This window comes from Pongo abelii, chromosome 17 (genome assembly GCF_028885655.2).
Source record: "Pongo abelii isolate AG06213 chromosome 17, NHGRI_mPonAbe1-v2.0_pri, whole genome shotgun sequence".
Lineage (NCBI taxonomy): Eukaryota > Metazoa > Chordata > Mammalia > Primates > Hominidae > Pongo > Pongo abelii.
In genome coordinates, this window is record NC_072002.2 from 26,012,887 (window position 1) to 26,026,427 (window position 13,541).

Here is a 13,541-nt window from a genome sequence, read left to right on the forward strand (position 1 = left end):
CCTTCAGGAAAAGCCTGGACAAAATCCAGACTCTCTAGAATGGCACACAAGGTCTTTTATAATCTGACCATTCTGTACTTCTCCATCGCATCTCTTGCTCCCCCATTACTGCCTTCTTCATTCCCTCCATCTGGCACATGTCATTTCTCCCAACATGCAATGTTTCTTGCCCCTGTGACACCCTCTGGAAGCTCCAACACCCACTCCCACCACAGCCCTGCCTTCCCAGCTGTATGTGTGTGTTTATGCATTTGTCACACTCGATGGGGAGTTCCTCACAGGTAGCAGACTCTCCTTGGGTCCCCACAGCACAGTGGTTTTCAATCTGTGCTCCCGGGAGCTGAGGGAAGGGCTTTCTCTCCCACTATCCCCCCTGCCACCCGCCATCTCTCTCACGTCACTTCAATGGGCTCCACCTTTCTCATTTGTATATTGAAATTCAGTGTAATATTTCATTTTTTAAAAAGAGTCCCCTGATTCAAAAATATAAATTTAAAAATCATTTGTCTGGCCCCTAGCAGGCACTCAGTAAACAACTGTCACTTATGAGGTTGGCTTAGGTTAATGTGGACAGAACACGGGGGCAGCCTTGGGTGGTTTGTGGAGGGCGCATCTACTGGAGGCGAGGCAGGGTTGTCCACTTTTCTTTAATGCAAACCATGTGGAGCTTACAACGAGTGCAGAGAAATTTTACTTCTGGGGACTCTTCTTTTTTAAATGTGCTGTGACTTTCTTTCTTTAATAAATATCCTTTGGCTCAAAGTTCAGGACAGAGATCAGGAGGCAACTCTTCAGCACCAATAGAGAAAGAGTAGACATAAAAATACTGTGATGGAGGAATCTCAATGTGTTCCCAGGAGTTCTGGAAGTACATGGTAGCCCCCCTCCATCCCTCCCCACCGAATGAGGTGTTTTTGGAATCAGTTAGGTGAGCATTAGCTCTCAGGTTGGGAGTATCTGTTCAATTCTTGGATCTGTAATTATTCCTGGGTCCAGAAGAAAAAAGATACAAAGTAGTCAAAATAAAATAGACTCTTAATGGATCCATGACTGTTAATAGCCAGGGTGACTCTGTGATTTTTTCCATGCCAGAGACCTGTTCCATCAAGCCTGTGTTAAACGCAGGAAGAAAGACAATATTAACTTCAAAACCCTGGGACACTAAACTACCTCTATATATAAGTTGAAAAAATTTATCTCTCTTTCTTATGTCAAAAAGAACTTAAGGTGGCTTACTGAGATCCAAGAGTGTAGCGAGGAGGAATAAAATTGAAGTGGAAGAGAAAAGGAAAGGAAAAACAAGAATGAAGATATTAAATGAAGCTTACAGTTAATTTTAAAATGTGCACAGATAGGCCATAATGCTGATGCTTCATTTTTCTTTTTCTGCTAGACGAGAGAAACCTGATAAATTTGCACAGGGACAGATGCTCAGGGGAAAGGAAAGAGCTCTGCCTTGCACTTGTACAGAAAGGAAATGAGGCAGCAGAGGCGAGACCAATGGAGAGGACAGCAGCAAGACAGAAAGGGGCAGAAGGCGACAGAACATGCACGCTGGGGATATGGAAATTTCTAGAAAGAAGGCGCCAGCAGGCATGATTTCCGCCAATCCCAGTTTGTCTGCTGTGGTAGTGGGATGACTTACTGGATATGAAAGATCGGAGGAAAAGACACCAAAATGGTCTTGTCTGACCTCAGTACCACCCTATATTTTTATTTTACTCTATGGTTTATAGAATGTTTCACACATATTCTCATTACAGACTTGATTTTTTACATTTAAGTAGCCAACACTACAAAATATTGTCAAGCTTGTTCTTTTTTTTTTTTTTTTTTTTTTTTTTTTGCGGGGCAGCCTTATTGTAGGCATGTATATTATTTGTAATAAGGTTCATGAATTATTGAAGGATGGGGGGTGCAGTGTGGTCTCTTAGAAAAGGCATTGTTTTGGAGTCTGAAGAACCTGGATTTAAAATTTAGCTCTTCAACTTGATAGATGAGTATGAGTGACTTTAATTTATCTAGAAAATGAAGATGTAACCCACATATCTCTTGTTCAGGATATGCTTCATAAATGCTAGCTATTACTGAAAATAGTTTATAATATCCCCATTACTTCCTTTTTTTTTTAGACAGAGTTTCACTCTTGCTGCCCAGGTTGGAGTGCAATGGCACGATCTCGGCAACCTCCACCTTCCAGGTTCAAGTGATTCTCCTGCCTCAGCCTCCTGACTAGCTGGGATTACAGGCGTGCGCTATCACACTGGCTAATTTTTTGTACTTTTTTAGTAGAGACGGGGTTTCGCCTTGTTGGCCAGGCTGGTCTTGAACTCCTGACCTCAGGTGATCTGCCTGCTTTGGTCTCTCAAAGTGCTGGGATTACAGGCATGAGCCACCGCGCCCCGCCCCCCATTACTTCTTTATAGGACCCAAGGTTGGGGACCATTAGTCTATGTGCAGTCATGCCTTGTTATCTGTGGGGGACTGGTTCCAGGAACCGTTGGTATAATGCCTACGTGGCATAACTGGATTTCTCCCTTGCTCTAACTCTGCTTATCTTTAAGAAACAGGACACCTGCGATAAAATGTTCCCTTTGTAACCAGACCAGCTGAGACCAGTTACAAAGCCTACCCCAGGTATCCAACCAGATGACTTCAAAAAGACCTCGGGCTTCATTATAATCTAATTTCCATGCTAAATGACACTTCCACCAGTGTCAAGACAGTTGCCAGTCCCTGTGACAATGACCAGAAGGAGCCATAAAAGGACAAAAAGAAAACAGTTCCAGAAAAGACATGGATATTCCTCCTCTTGCTTTTAATGTCCAGCCATCATTAAGGAAACCCTATATGGTAACTCCCTCACACCTCACTAATTGAGAAGTTGATTTGTGAGCCAAGCTCCCACTTCTCAATTCCATGGCCATCAAATAAAGCCTGCACCACTTGACACTCACTTTCGGTGTTGTGTATTGGTTTCACTGCACCAAACAGGGAAAGACCCCATTTTTGTGGGGGACCAGCTCTGTTGGTAACAGAACCCCCACCATGAATATCAAAATCTGAGATTCTGAGGATGCTCAAGTCCCTGGTATAAAGTAGTATAGCATTTACATGGAACCTATGCACACCCTCCACACACTTTAAATTATCTCTGGATGACTTATAATACCTAGCATAACATAAAGACTTTGTAGAGAGTTGTTGTACTTTATTGTTTAGGGAATAATGACGAGGACAAAAAGTCTGCATGTGTTCAGTACAGACACAATCAAGTTTTTTTTTTTTTTTTTTTTAATACTTTCGGTCTGCAGTTGGTGGAATCCACAAAAGGGGACCCCACGGCCATGGAGGGCTGACTGTATTTCCTCCTGTACAAACAAGCTACCTCTAGCTGGTGAAGAGGAAATTATTCACTCATAGTGATGTGGTCTAATTTAGTTCTTCTCAAGTTTTTTGACCGTGACCTAGAATAGGAAATGCATTTACGTTGCTACCCTGTACACACATACTTACCTATAACTGAAAAGAAAAAGTCCTGAAACAGAGTTTTTTTTTTCCATTCTTTTTGTTTGTTGTTTTTTTATTATACTTTAAGCTCTAGGGTACACGTGCACAATGTGCAGGTTTGTTACATATGTATACATGTGCCATGTTGGTGTGCTGCACTCGTTAACTCGTCATTTACATTAGGTATATCTCCTAATGCTATCCCTCCCCCCTCCCCCCATCTCATGACAGGCCCCGGTGTGTGATGTTCCCCACCCTGTGTCCAAGTGTTCTCATTGTTCAATTCCCACCTATGAGTGAGAACATGAGGTGTTTGGTTTTCTGTCCTTGCGATAGTTTGCCCAGAATGATGGTTTCCAACTTCATCCATGTCCTTACAAAGGACATAAACTCATCAATTTTTATGGCTGCATAGTATTCCGTGGTGTATATGTGCCACATTTTCTTAATCCAGTCTATCATTGATGGACATTTCGGTTGGTTCCAAGTCTTTGCTATCGTGAATAGTGCTGCAATAAACATACAAGTGCATGTGTCTTTATAGCAGCATGATTTATAATCCTTTGGGTATATACCCAGTAATGGGATGGCTGGGTCAAATGGTATTTCTAGTTCTAGATCCTTGAGGAATCTCCACACTGTCTTCTACAATGGTTGAACTAGTTTACAGTCCCACTAACAGTGTAAAAGTGTTCCTGGCTGGGCGCGGTGGCTCACGCCTGTAATCTCAGCACTTTGGGAGGCTGAGGCAGGCGGATCATGAGGTCAGGAGATCGAGACCATCCTGGCTAACACAGTGAAACCCCGTCTCTACTAAAAATACAAAAAATTAGCTGGGTGTGGTTGCAGGCACCTGTAGTCGCAGCTACTCAGGAGGCTGAGGCAGGAGAATGACCTGAACCTGGGGGGCGGAGCTTGCAGTGAGCCGAGATCACGCCACTGCATTCCAGCCTGGGTGACAGAGTGAGACTCCGTCTCAAAAAAAAAGGCGTTCCTATTTCTCCACATCCTCTCCAGCACCTGTTGTTTCCTGACTTTTTAATGATTGCCATTCTAACAGGTGTGAGACGGTATCTCATTGTGGTTTTGATTTGCATTTCTCTAATGGCAAGTGATGATGAGGATTTTTTCATGTGTCTGTTGGCTGCATAAATGTCTTCTTTTGAGAAGTGTCTATTCATATCCTTTGCCCACTTTTTGATGGGGTTGTCTGATTTTTTTCTTGTAAATTTGTTTAAGTTCTTTGTAGATTCTGGATATTAGCCCTTTGTCAGATGGGTAGATCGTAAAAATTTTCTCCCATTCTGTAGGTTGCCTGTTCACTCTGATGGCAGTTTCTTTTGCTATGCAGAAGCTCTTTTTTTTTTTTTTTTGCATTCTATTGAATGAAAAATGGCTGGTCAAGAGTCGCTAAATTAATTTCATGACCTACTAGTGGGTCTCAGTCTACAGCCTGAAAAATACCTGGTCTAAGCCAGGTGCAGTTGTGTGTGCCTGTAATCCCAGCTGCTACTGGGAGGCTAAGGTGGGAGGATTGCTTGAACCCAGGAGTTTGAGGCTATAGTGCACCATAATCACTCCTGTGAGTAGCCACTGCACTCTAGCCTGGGCAACACACTGAGAACCCATCTCTGAAAATAAATAATTAATAAATAAAAATTTTAAATAAATTAAACTGAAAACAAAAAGAAACAAAAAACCCACTGGTCTAAATAGCCTTGTTCTATAAATATGTGTAGCATATATGGATGTAGTTCCATCACAACTTTCAGACCAAGATTTAGTGAGTTATTTCATTTTTAAAAATCAAAGTAAATTAACCCCCAAGTGCCCACTCTCTAGAGATTATTGAAAAAAATACTGGTCAGCATTGTGGTTCTTTCCTGTCACCTTCTTGGGGTCCTGCACCAGTCACAGGGTTTCATGCAATCTGGACTTTTGGTGACGGCCTTTAGTTCTTGGATCTGATTTCTTTTCTTTTTAAGTGACAGGGCCTCCCTCTGTTGCCCATGCTGGAGTGCAGTGGCATGGTCATAGCCCACTTCAGCCTTGAACTCCTGGGTTCAAACAGTCCTCCCACTTGAGCCTCCTGAGCAGCTGGGACTCCGTGCCACCACGCCTGGTGAATTTTTAGATTCTGTTGTAGAGACGGGGGTCTCACTATGTTGTCCAGGCCGGTCTTGAGCTCCTGGCCTCAAGCAATCCTCCTGCCTCAGCCTCCCAAAGCTCTAGGATTATAGGTGTGTGCCTGGATGGATCTGGTTTATTGTGGGTTTTAAGAGATAGAGAACATCACTACTCCCATAACGAGCTGGCCCAGACAGGCTTGCTGAGGTGGGACCCAGACCCAGGACACAGCCCCCTAGGTGTAGCATGCAGGCCAGTCCCTGAGGTACTGCCCCCACATGGGGTTTGCAGTGCAGCAGGTCCCTCCTTTCCTGGGATTCACTCTTTACTCCCTTCCAGAAATAGGAGAATTTTCTTCTAAGCTACTCCTATTTGCCAAGCAAGTGTGAGAGCATCTCCATTATCCAGGACTGTGACTCACTGCTTCTTATTTCTGTCCTGCAGCCCTGGAAGCCCCAGGTCTCCTGGGATCCAATCCTTATATGCCTTGAATGCCCATGGCTAGGGAATAGACGGTTCATGGGCCCATTGTTCCACCTGAATGTGCCATGGAAAGCACAGTCAGCAACCCTGGCTGCTCTTCATAACCAGACTGGAGAAAAAGGGATCACTGGCGGGCACAGTGGCTCATTCCTGTAATCCCAGCACTTTGGGAGGCTGAGGCAGGCGGATCACTTGAGGTCAGGAGTTCGAGACGAGCCTGGGCAACATGGTGAAACCCTGTCTGTACTAAAAAAAAAAATACAGAAATTAGCCAGGCATGCTGGTGGTGCATGCCTGTAATCCCAGCTACTCTGGAGACTGAGGCAGGAGAATTGCTTGAATCCAGGAGGTGGAGATTGCAGTGAGCCAAGATGGTGCCACTGCACTCCAGCCTGGGTGACAGCGAGACTCTGTCTCAAAAAAAAGGGACCACTGAATGGAGTCACATTCAACCTCACTGCAGAGAACATGCAAGCTTTCCTCCATCCATGTGGAATTAACTATGTTTAGTTTTGATCTCATGTGCTTCAGAAAAAGCAAAAAAGCAATGCTGCTTTCTAAGGCGTGAGCTTAAGGAGTAAATAGATGTAGTGATTTTTCTCCCATCTCTGTATTTATATTTTTAAGGGAGTTGAAAATGAAAAAATTTTCATTCAACCCTTTCCTCTGTTCTCCAGATCTCTCTTGCCCACTGCTTATACCCAACTAAGAGGCCCATTCTGGAGGTGTGCACAGGAGCATGATGGCAGTACCACCTCCTCCAGAATCCACAAGGGGTTTTGGGATGCATGGACCAATATACAAAATATGTACTCATGTGAGAATTGGCAGCTTACTGATTGGCCACCAGTTTGCCCTAGGCCTAAGCTACAAATAATGTGAAACCAAGATAGACTTGGATGGTGAAAATGGTGACAATGAAGTGTTTAGCTTTCCATGCCTTCTGTACTTTATGTTAATAGTTTATAAAGTGGGAATTTCCTGCCCTAATTCTTCTTTTTTTCTTTCTTTCTTTCGCTTTTTGTTTTTGTTTTTTGTTTTTTTTTTTTGAGAAAGAATCTTGCTCTGTTGCCTAGGCTGGAGTGCAGTGGCACAAGCTCGGCTCACTGCAACCTCTGCCTCTTGGGTTCAAGTGATTCTCCTGCCTCAGCCTCCAGAGTAGCTGGAATTACAGGCATGTGCCACCACGCCTGTCTCATTTCTGTATTTTTAATAGAGATGGGGTCTCACCATGTTGGCCAGGCTGGTCTTGAACTCCTGACCTCAAGTGATCCACCCGCCTTGGCGCAGAGTGCTGGGATTACAGGCATGAGCTTCTCTTTTCTTTATATGAATTCTATTATTGCAATCATTTACGCCTTTATCTAAATTAATGTACCTGGAAAATTTTACTAAAGTTATGTTCTTTTACGTTTTATAATGATGCCCTGTGTATACCTTTCTTGATGTAATTATAATACAATTGTGTTAAATCTATCAATCAATGAGCGGGTATGTGCCAACTTAATTTCATAATCAAATTGCCTAAAACCAATAATAATAACAATAAATCTTATAAGCAGATAGAGGTAAAAGACATATTACATACATAGTAACAAAGACAAGAATGACAGCCAACTAGTTTTTTATCAGTAAAAACTGCAAGCCAGAGTTGGAGCACCATCTAGCTGGATTTTGTAAATTGAATTTGAGAGTCTCATATTTTAGTAGACAAATATAATCCATTTACATTTATATTGCTTACTGACATGTTGAATTTTTTTGCTGTCATCTTATTCTGGGGTTCTAATTTACCATGTTTCCCCCCAGCTCCTCCCTGACTTTCGTTGACTTGATTGGGTTTTTCATTATTTTCCTTTACCTACCTGTATTAGTCTGTTCTCATGCTGCTAATAAAGACATACCTGAGTCTGGGTTATTTATAAAGGAAAGAGGTTTAATGGACTCACAGTTCCACATGGCTTCTGGAGAGCCTCACAATCATGGCAGAAGACCAAGGTCTAGAGTAAAGGGATGTTTTACATGGTGGCAGGCAAAGAGAGCTTGTACAGGGGAACTCCCCTTTATAAAACCATCAGATCTCATGAGACTTATTCAATACCATGAGAACAGCACGGGAAAGACCCACCCCCATGATCCAGTTACCTCCCACTGGGTCCTTCCCATGACACAGGAATTATGGGAACTACAATTCAAGATGAGATTTGGGTGAGGACACAGCCAAACCATATCACTGCCCCCATTATCAAATTAACAAATTATCTATTTGATGTTCTCAATTTTTAACACAGATATTTACTTAGATTTTAAGGTCACTTAATATTTCCGTCCTTCACCTTAACAATAGAAAGACCTTAGAATTCTTCAAAATCAACCTTCTGTCTCGTGTGTTATCATTTGCTGGTACTTTAATTCTTGTTTTTACCCCTGACCCCCACCTCATTTTCCAGTACTATTATTATTTACAGCAAATGCTCATTTAGATTTACCAGTGTATTTACCACATGCTTCTTGCATACCACTCAAATTAATTCTTCCTATAGTACATTTTAAATCAGTTGTTTCAGGGAAGTCGGAATAGTAAACTTGCTTGTCTGAAGACATTTTCATTTTGCTTTCACTCTTGAATGAGAGTGTAATTGGGTCTAGAATTCTAGAGAGACAGTTATTGTTTTTCTCAGAACTTTGAAATATTTCATTGTCATTTGATTTCTGTTGTTGAAAAGTCTTCTCTAGTATAATTGCCATTCTTTGAAAAATAACCTGGTAGTTTTTAAGACTTTTTTTCTTTGTTTTTGTTGATTTGCTCTTTCATTACAATGTGTTTAGATGTGATTTTGTTTTTATTTTTCTTGCTCAGGTCCTGATAGGTTTCTTTAATCTGAAGACAATTTCCTTCTCCCATTCAGGAAATTTTTCCAGGGACCAGAGTAGACAGCAATCTTCTAATTCTTCCTCAGGCAAGTGGGAAGAGTTTTTCAACTCATAGGTTCATGAAAGGAATGGAATTTATCTCCCTCACGCTCTCTTTTTTTTTTCCCCTCAACCTCCTGGGCTCAAGTGATCCTCCTACCTCGGCCACTCTAGTAGCTGGTTCTATAAGCACATGTCACCATGCCTGGCTAATTTAAAAAAAAAATTTAGTAAAGGTAAAGTCTTGCTGTATTGTCCAGACTGTTCTCAAACCCCTGGTCTCAAACAGTCTTCCTGCCTTGGCCTTCAAAGTGTTGGGATTACGGGCATGAGACACTGCCCCCAGCCAAGCCTGTATATTTCAAACCCTTCCTTCCCCCTTCTAGTTTTTTCCGGTGTTTCCTTTTGTAATTATTAATGTGCATATTTTGGTATTTCTCATTCTATCTTTCATGTATCTTTGCCTTTCTTTGGTATTTTCATCTAGATGCTACAGACTCTTTTTTAGATTTGTATTTCAATTCATTAAGTCTCTATTCAGCTAGGTCTAGTATACTGTTTTCCCATTCATTGCATTTTTAATTTCAGTAACTGTATTTTTTATTTTCACAATTTATATTTAATTTTCTTAAAAAAACCTATTCCTTTCTCATATTACTCTGTACTTATAATTTCTATACCTTCTTTCATGTCTAAATATTTTAAAGAAACATTTTATAATATGTTTCAGCTTATTTTATTACCTGTAGTTTTGGGGAGTGCAAATTTCCCTGTTTGTTATTCCTTGTGACTTTCCCTTTCTTCATGAAGTCTAGAAATTTTTCTTGTGAATTTACCTTCAGTGAGGGTACCGAGGCTGCCACGTATTCTAGGATGTCTTAGTTTGCTAGGGCTGTTATAACAAAATACCATCGAATGGGTGGCTTAAGCAAAACACATTTCTTTTCCTTTTTTTGGAAGAGTCTCACTTTGTCACCCAGGCTGAGTGCAGTGGCGTGATCATAGCTCACTGCAATCTCGAACTCCAGGGCTCAAGTGATTTTCCCACCTCAGCCTACCCAGTAGCTGAAACTACAGGCACACACCACCACACCTGGCTAATTCTTTGTATTTTTAGTACAGACGGGGTTTTGCCATGTTGTCCAGGCTGGTCTGGAATTCCTGAGCTCAGGTGATCTGCCTGCCTTGTCCTCCCAAAGTGCTGGGATTACAGATGTAATTATAATTAATAAAAGACGTTTATTTCCTCACAGTTATGGAGGCTTGGAAGCCCAAGATCAAGGTGCTGGTTGCTTTCTCCTGAGGCCTCTGTCCTCGGCTTACAGAGGCCTGCCTTTTTGCTATGTGTTTACATGGCTTTTCTTCTGTGTGCGTACATCCCTGGCATTTCTTCCCTTATAAGGACACCAGTCATTATGATCTCATTTAACCTGAATTACCTTCATAAAAGCCCTGCCTCTAAATACAGTCATCTTCGGGGTTAAGGCTTCAACATATGAATTTCGAGGGGACACAAATCAGTTCATAACAGGGGTAAAGAAATATCTCTATAGGACAGTTTTGCATGTGGCTCTGCTATGTTTCTAGTGGTTTCACCCATTCCAAAAGAATTTTTATATTAATTTCTGAGCTTGGGGGTTTTCTCACCATACCCGACTTATAAATTCAGATCTCACATCTCCATTTTGATTTATGGTGCGTGGCTCTTTTTTCCAGGGACCAGAGTAGACAGCAGTCTTCTCGTTCTTCCTCAGGCAAGTGGGAAGAGTTTTTCAACTCATAGGTTCATGAAAGGAATGGAATTTGAGACTCGACGCTATGCAAGAGCCTCCCTTCCCATGGCCCCGAGCCTAACTCTCCTGTCTCAGTCCAGAAGTTAAAACTCCAACTCCCAGCCAATAAGACCTTCATCTGGGGATGGTCCCCTGTGGGCCATGCTGCTGCAGCTCTTAATTGCCTCTCTGGCTTTGCTCTCTTTTTTATTTTGGATCCGTTTTCTAAAACTTGTAAGCTGGGCTCTGCATTTAAATCTATTTTTAGGGGGTTCTATTTTATCTTGAATGTTTATATGTTTAGAGAAAGATGGTGTGAGAGGGCAATAAATCTCTTCCATGTCTATATAATTCACTATACTGACCAAAATTCATGCTGGAAAGCTTGTCTGTCTTCAGTGGTCCCAGGCAGCGGCGGGCAGCAGTCTTTCAGTGTCAAAGCTCTTGTCCTCTATGGGACATCCCACTGTTTTCCTGCTTCCCGAGAGACATCTTTAAATCTTAGTTTATAGGGCAGAAATTATTGCCGGATGCACAGTTATGTTCTTCATGGCTATAATGTTACATTCTATCCCCTTGTCCTCCTTGGAGGATTTATCACGTTCTTTCCTGCTCTTGCCTTCCCTGGATAAATTTTTGTTTGTTTGTTTGTTTGTTTACATCAATTATCTTAAAACGACAAACTCAACAAAAATAACTGGCACCAGGGGAAAAGATTTTGTTTTCTCTATGGCCATTAAAATGTGGCTGGTCATGTTCCTGGGGAAAAAAAGTGTGAAAAAGACACCAAAACCTGGGTGTCCTGCCTGAGATGTTTTTGTAGGTCAAAGAGTCCTGAAATCTTTAGGTTAAGCATAGCTCCAGTGGGCACGGCAACAGTCACTGCTAGCAAGACTCTTCAAGCTCACATTTCCTTTCTTTTCCAGTAGATTCTCAGGGAGGCCTCCCGGGAGCTCTATGCTGACAGCACCAATGAGCTGCCAATGATGGAAAGGCAGCCCCCGATGGAGTTCGCATAATAGAGATTTCACAATGGATGAAGCGATAACAATAATTACAAAATGGGGTAAAATGCAAAGAGCTAATGGATTTTTGAGCTCTATTTTTTTTTTTCCTTGAGACGGAGTTTTGCTCTTGTTGCCCAGGCTGGAGTGCAATGGCGCGATCTTGGCTCACGGCAACCTCCGCCTCCCGGGTTCAAGTGATTCTCCTGCCTCAGCCTCCTGAGTAGTTAGGACTTATAGGCATGCGCCACCATGCCTGGTTAATTTTATATTTTTAGTAGAGATGAGGTTTCGCCATGTTGGCCAGGCTACTCTCAAACTCCTGACCTCAAGTGATCTACCTGCCTCTGCTTCCCAAAGTGCTGGGATTACAGGCATGAGTCACCACATCTGGCCTCTCTATTTTCAACAATACAGGTAGAATTATGTTTTTAGAAATTTGATTCTATGCAATTTAAAGGTCTCCTGCTGATTTCAACATTTGAGGTTTCCTGTAGTTGTTCTGTCTAATCAATTCCTTCTGAAGAAAAAAAAATAAAAGATGACATTTCCTGCTCTGCAAATTACTTAACCTGGAAAGGTTTCCCTTAGAAGCTAAGAAACGTTCTGTTACTTAATTACTTACCATGACAAACATCCTTTCCTTCAAATGGAAATCTATTGGACAATAACTGCTTTAAAGGCATCCTAATCGTAGCTAAAAGTGACAAAAATGCTGCAGATGAACTTAAATATAAACATAGACTATGCTTTTATGACATTCTGGATGCTTAAGTTTTATTCTTAGGTCAGCTGTTTGCACAAAAGAACTGGAGAGAGTGACTGTTCCCCATTGTCCTGAATCTCTAAATCGACCTGTGCTGTTCCACCACCCGGCCACAGAGTGACGATAAGGTTAATGAGTGCTTTTGATGACAAGGATAGATGGCAAAAGTCCTAGCTCTATTTCAGATCTCCTGTGTTACCTTACTTACCCTCTCCAAGTTTATTTGCTTGTCTGTAAAGAGTCTGACAAAAAAATATGAGGCAACCACATTCCAATCCAAAGAGCTAATGGTAGAAAAAAAAAAAAAAATCAGCACTAAACAAGATTAAAGAGGCAGAATTCACTAGGGGCTGAAAGCACCCAATGTCAACAGATGCAGAGCAGCCTTCGCAGTGGATTAGTGGCTGTGAGGTTTAGGGGGCTAGGCGCTAATCCGGGATTCTAGAAACTAGGGCTGCAACTAAAAGATAATACATGTTTTGCCCTATACTAGTTAAAATGCTTTTAAGCAGCACAAATATAGAGGCATCTGCAAAATGAGGGCATCCAACCATCTGTTACCATTCCTGATCACCTGAACACAACCTTCCTCTCAGCTCCCTTGAAGCTAGGCAGTCCTGCAGCCTGCAAAAAGAGGGAGAGGCTGGGGGAAAGAAGAGAGCAAAGAAGAGATGGTTTCTAGAGTGGTCTGGATACATTTGTGCAGATACAATAAATATTTTTGGCAACTTCTGTATGAGACAAATTAATACTGTGCTTCATTTTCCTGGAAGAGGGAGGACAAGTATGGTATTGTTCTGGATATACTTTATCTACCTTTACCCAAATGTCACTTACTCCTTTATTGATCTACTCATCTATCCATTCAATCAATATTTATTGAACACCTATTATATGCCATGTTCCATTCTAGGTGCTGGGGAGGCAGATACAGATGTAAAAGATACTCAAATAAAATGCTGTGAA